Source organism: Capsicum annuum, chromosome 8 (assembly GCF_002878395.1).
Source record: "Capsicum annuum cultivar UCD-10X-F1 chromosome 8, UCD10Xv1.1, whole genome shotgun sequence".
Lineage (NCBI taxonomy): Eukaryota > Viridiplantae > Streptophyta > Magnoliopsida > Solanales > Solanaceae > Capsicum > Capsicum annuum.
In genome coordinates, this window is record NC_061118.1 from 167,009,268 (window position 1) to 167,015,529 (window position 6,262).

General features: G+C 28.0%; 1 pseudogene; it reads right to left on the minus strand.

Annotated features, from left to right (window-relative positions):
* Positions 1-3,586, minus strand: LOC107879970 (annotated as a pseudogene).
* Positions 3,587-6,262: the final 2,676 nt, after the last annotated feature.

Consider the following 6,262-nt stretch of genomic DNA (forward strand, 5'->3'; position numbering starts at 1 on the left):
TTAAAAATCTCTGTCCAAATGGTTTGATCAGAGAAGAAAATAGAAACAACTGCATCAACACTACATAGATTTTTCTCTGTAAGAATTCAGCTTGATTGTTGAAAGAAATCTCCCATCCATTTCATTCTTTGCTCTCTCACAAGTTGGGTTAATCAAATGGAAAACATGCATGTTCTTCCTCTTCTGATTCTTTAATCTCCACTTGGCCTTTCCCTCCACATTTCTTCAGGGCCTCATAGTATGTCCATCCTCTGTCGCGCCCCCTGTACATATCAGAACTTTGAAGCAAACAAGCTTGGATAGCAAATTTGGATGTACTGCTGGATTGAATCTGGGGTCATAAGATTTGGGATTTTCAGGGCAACAATACGACCAAATTCTATCTGGCTCATGGTTCCCGATAAAGGGTTGAATTAATGCCATTCCGACAAGCCTCAAGCCATCTCCAAGTTTATCTTCATCCATACTTGCTCGCATCATCATGTTATGAGCAATATTGGCTCCTGCGCTATCACCTGAGATCGACAAAATCAATACATATTCACCAACTCATTCAACATCATGTTGAGTTATTGCTTATCACTAATGTAACGCCCCCGGATGTTTAGGCACCAAATAAAGTTAGAAACGAGTATAAGTGACTCCTAGATCGAGTACAAAACACTTTGGAATAGGTTCGAAGGCGTTGGGGAGTTTTGGACTTGAAAAATGGTTGGGCGTCAAAGGGAGCCTCATGCGATGGCCACGCATTGCATGGACCACCACAAGGGGATACTGCTGTTGGGTTCGAAATCGAGAGGGCGTCATGCGGAAGCTTAAAGTTTACAAACTATAGAGACGATAACTCAGACGACAAAGAAAACAATACTATAAAACATTAAATTATTATATATTTTGATCAATTGACCTACATATTAAAACTAATATTAAAGAAAACATAAAAATTTTGAGAGAAAAATCTCCCTCTAAACAAGACTCTTAAGCGACTACATTCTGAATGCTATTATGTTGTGGTATGAGAAGGGGTCTTCTATTTATATATGTCCAAAACTTTTTCTCCAAGAAAGAGGTTAGCCAAATATGGAGAAATTCAAGAAAAGTAAAAGTATTTATGGTTACTTTTATTTTCCTTACAAAAAAAAAGTAAAACTTAAATTTGGTAAGAAAATCAAGGCAAAAATCCTGACAAATCATTAAATTATTATATATTTGAGATTTACCTTTCTTCTATTTTATCATTTTCATTAATGGTAGAATATTTTTATTTTTCCTTTTTTAGTCTAAGAATATTTTACATTATTTATTTCCTTTTTAAGTCTAGGATTTATTAATTAAAGAATATTTAGTCTTATAACTATAAGGAAAATATCATATTTTCTTTATTTATTTTATTTAGTTTCTTATAAATAGAGATGTACTCTTCTATTTGAATCGGGAAAAAAGAATCAATCAAGAGTTTTCATTCAGTTTCTGTTCAATTTTCTTTCTTGTCTCTTTCATTCCATAACAGTGGTATCAGAGCCTTCATCGATCCTCATGGATCTGTGTATTTATTGAAGAAAAAAAAATTTCAACCACTTTTAATCCATATCTATTTTCAACCTATTTTTAATCTTACTGTTATTTTTAACATAAGACTATTTTTAACCCTCACTTTTATTTTAACGTAGGGCTATTTTTAATCAATTTTTAACCCATATAATTTTAAATTTTGTTTCAAACCATGACAATCAATACTCTCTCTTTCAATGTCTCACAAACCTTCCAGCACGTCTCTCTGTCAATCTCCGCTTTGAAAGAATTTAAAGATCTCTCTGTCATCTCTCTTGTTGTATTGATAAGCGCTCTTCGGGTACAAGAGCAAAGAAGAACCTACAGAGAAGAAAAAGTTGTTGAAGATATTTTTTACGTGAATCATCAAAAAAGAAAAGTTGATTATCCACCTTAAAAATATTGCAAAAAGAAAATACACTTGAAAAATTCTGATACATTATGTGGAAGTTGCAAACAAAAGGGTCATGCCACAAAAGTATGCAAGTTCAAACACACCCAAAACAATTCAAAAATACTACTTGTGAAAGAAGAACATGAACACGAGCTTTATTAGATTGTTGCAACAAAATCAAGAAAAAAATGCAATTTTCAAGAATAAGTCAGTGTTCAAACTCAAGTTGGATACACCAACTTGAGTTTGAGGGGAAATGTTGAGATTTACCTTCCTTCTATTTTGTTATTTTCATTAATAATAGAATATTTTTTTTTTTTTAGTCTAAGAATATTTTACATTTTTTATTTCCTTTTAAGTTTAAGATTTATTAATTAAAAAATATTTAATGTTATAGTTATAAATAAAAATGTATTCTTCTATTTGAATGAAGAAAAAGAATCAATCAAAAATTTTCATTCAGTTTCTGTTCAATTTTCTTTCTATATGTTTTCTCTTTCATTCCATAACAACCGCCTCACAATTGCTGTGAGGGGCTGCCCTGCTATGGGCTTCGCGCCGCAAGTGGTGGGCCACATGTCCAGGCATGCGCTGCAAACCACCCCTCCTTTCGTCAATGAGATGAAGTTTTAATACCCAATTAAGGATGTTTGAATTTTTTTCACACTATTCTACTTTCCATTCACCCAAAGCGTTCCCAAGTTTCAAAGTACGCTCAAATTCATCAAAAAGTCTCATTCTACTCTTCCCAAACTACAAGAAACCAAAGAGTCTAGGGTTTCAAGCTTAAGACTTCAATTCTCTTGCATTCATCAAGGATTTTATGTCAAAATGACATGTTGAAAACTCCTTATTTTAAGTATTATTATAATATATAAATTTAGTAGGTAATTACGTATTCTTTAACGAGTGTTTGAAGCTAGGGTTGAGGAGAGTATTGTGAAAAGCTTTATATATGTTGATTGTTCCCTCTTGTTTTAAGGGGTTTTTCAATCCAGAACATACAGAATCAAATATGAAGATGGCAAATTCTGTAAACATGAAACAATGTAAACTACTACTTATTAGTTAAAGAAAAATATATATATTAGGTTTCACGTTTTATGTTCATCCTGATCCGATCCAACAAAATCAGTGTGTATCAGGATTCATTTATTTATTGATTCAACCCATTTACCTGACAAGAAAACACGGGAGAAGTCAGCATGGGTTTTCAGCCGTGGTTCAGTTCCTGTTCGCCATTAGCATGCTGAGACACCCATTTCATGGCAGCCCACGAATCATCATAACATGCAGGAATCATGTGTTCAGGTGTCAATCGGTACTCAACAGATACAGCAAACACATTGGTTTCTGCAGCTAGCTAGAGAATGGAGATAACTATCATAGTAAGTAGAAAATGCCGATTCGATCGTAAATCCACCCCCATGGATGTACACAAGGAGTGGAAATTTCTGGTCATTTTAGGCAGGTAAAGGCGTACCATTACGTCATTTTCGGGAACGATGAAGATATCTTTGGATCGAACACCGGTGATTGGATTATCATCAGAAGGAGGTGCAAAATCATGCTTTCGATACAGCCATCTTTGTAGACCTTAAAAAATACTGGGACATCATATACAACTTCGTCTGAATCCATTGTTCGATGGAAGTTGGAGCAATGAGATATGATGGAGGGATTTGAAGGGGACGAAAAATGAGGGGTGAAACTGATAGAATGTGTTTTGACTTTATAGGGCTAAGGTTGGTAGAAGAAAGTTTATCGTAAAGTCAGCAATATCTTCGTCATTAGCTCAAACGTCAAACTGTTCATTGCGCAAATCATTTATTGTCACGTGTTCACTAATTACCATAAAAAGTACTACCATCTTGTTTTTTTGTTTTCATTTAATCCCTTCCCGTTTAAAAAAGAATAATTAATTTTTTTTTAATTTGTTTTAAAAAAAATAATTTTTTTTTATAATATTTTAATTTTAACTTTTCACATGTCATGTTTAGAATTATAAGATTAAAGGATAATTTGGTATATTTAATACAATTTTAATTTAAAATATTTAAAACTTTTTTTTATTTTCTTAAATTTTGTATCAAGTCAAAATAGGTCATTATTTTTTAAAGAGAGACCACTACTTTAGTAGTAACTAAAGAAATGGTCCAAATAGGAATAGTAATATTTTCAATGACGTGGTTGTTTGCTGGCGTAACTACTAATACTCATTTATTATACAGATTAGAGAAGATGATCAGTGTTAGCACGGATCCAATATTAAGATATTTATTTATATTTTTAATTTTGATATATTTAAATTAATTTTTTTAATAAAAATATTGCATATGTTTTCTAGGATTTATCCGAAATCTAGCATGAGTTCAACATATGTTACTTTAATATGTATTTAGATAATTTAAGTTGTTAATTATTATAATTTATAATTTTTTTATGTATTTGTCAAATTAATATACGTTACTTTTCTTGTCCAAATTTTTGTGACATTGATAGTCAATTATATTTTAAAAATAATTTAAATTTTTAATTATTGTGATTTATAATACTTTTCTTCTATTACAATTTTAGTGACACTAATATAATTTCAAGAGCCGAACAAATATTTTATATCTTTTAAATTTTTTCAGTTGTTGATTATTGTGATTTCTAGTATTTTTCATGTATTTTTTTTAAATATATAACATATTAATTTTTTTTTAGATATTTTAAGTCGTTAACAATTGTAATTTATAATACTTTTTATGTAATTTTTGAATAATATATGCTACTCTCCTTATCCAAAGTTTTGTGTCGACAATAGCCAATTATATTTTAAAAATAATTTAAATTTTTGATCATTGTGATTTATAATATTTTTTCTATCTCAACTTATTTGGCACAGTGCTTAAATGACCATAATAATTAATTAGGGTGATATAGTAAAATCACGACTGAAGTAGCTGAAGCAAAAATCAGTCAATTTTTTTTAAAAAAATTGTTAATTATTGTTATTTACAGTATTTTTATTTCATTTTCAAATAATATATATTGTTTTATATCTTCTTGTGTCCCGTCTCAATTTATGTGGCACTAATATAATTTTGATAGTAAATCAAATATTTTATATTGACATATCATTTTGTTATTCTTATTTTTCTACTACATAAATGATTTATAATAAGGAGTGATATAGTAAAATCATCATTCGAAAGACGAAAATTTAATTTAAAACATTAAGAGTTAATTTCGCATTTTATGTCTATTTTATTTTTCATTAAATATTATTTGTTTTCTTAATACCTAGATGACTTATAATAATTAATTAAGAGCGACTGATTATGTTATTACTATAAAAATTAATATAAGTTTATTATATCCAATAATAATCATCTATAATTCACCGAAATAGTCTATTAATTAAATACGGGATGCTATATTTGAATATGCAAAATATGATATTATTAAACATTATTGGATAGTGCATTATATTTATCTTTCATAATAATAAAATTCTACTATATATTTTTTTTTCTTTTTAACTTGATACATATTGACCGAACACAAATTCTAAAAAAATATTCATTAGAAAATTATTTTATTAAATTAAATTTATTATTTTTTTTCTTAAAAAATTTAAAATTAAGTCTAAATATTAGTACTTCTATATAAGAAAAAAATAATTTTAAAATTTAAATTTACTAAAATAAATAAATAAATAAAAAGATTAATTTTCTATATAAAAGTCAATTAAAATAATAAAATTGATTTGATTTAAATATTTAGTTGTAATTAATTAAGATAATTTTTTATTTTGTCATGATTTATAATAATTTTTACGTAATTAGCAAATAATATATTTACTCCTTGTGTCCCAATTTATGTGGCTTCGATACAACTTTGAGAGTCAACTAAAATTTTTATATGTCTTTTAAATATTTTAAGTTGTTAATTATTATGATTTGTAGTACTTTTTTTTTTATCTCAATAAATGTGGCATTGCTAAAATAATGAGAGTCAATAAAATTTCTTTATATGTGGTAACAAATTATTGTGATTTATGGTAACAAATTAGTTTTGAACATGATGGCTAATTAAATAAATAAAAAAAATTTGCTTCGAATATGTAGTTATAGTTAATTAATATAAATTAATAGAATATATTAAATATTTAATTTATTATGATGAAACAATGGAATTATTATATATTGGGGCATGGTATGTAATTAAGTGGGAGTAGAGAATATCTTTTGGTAAGAGTCAATAAAATTTTTGTATGTCTTTTAAATATTTTAAGTTATTAATTATTGTGATTTGTGATAACAAAGTAGT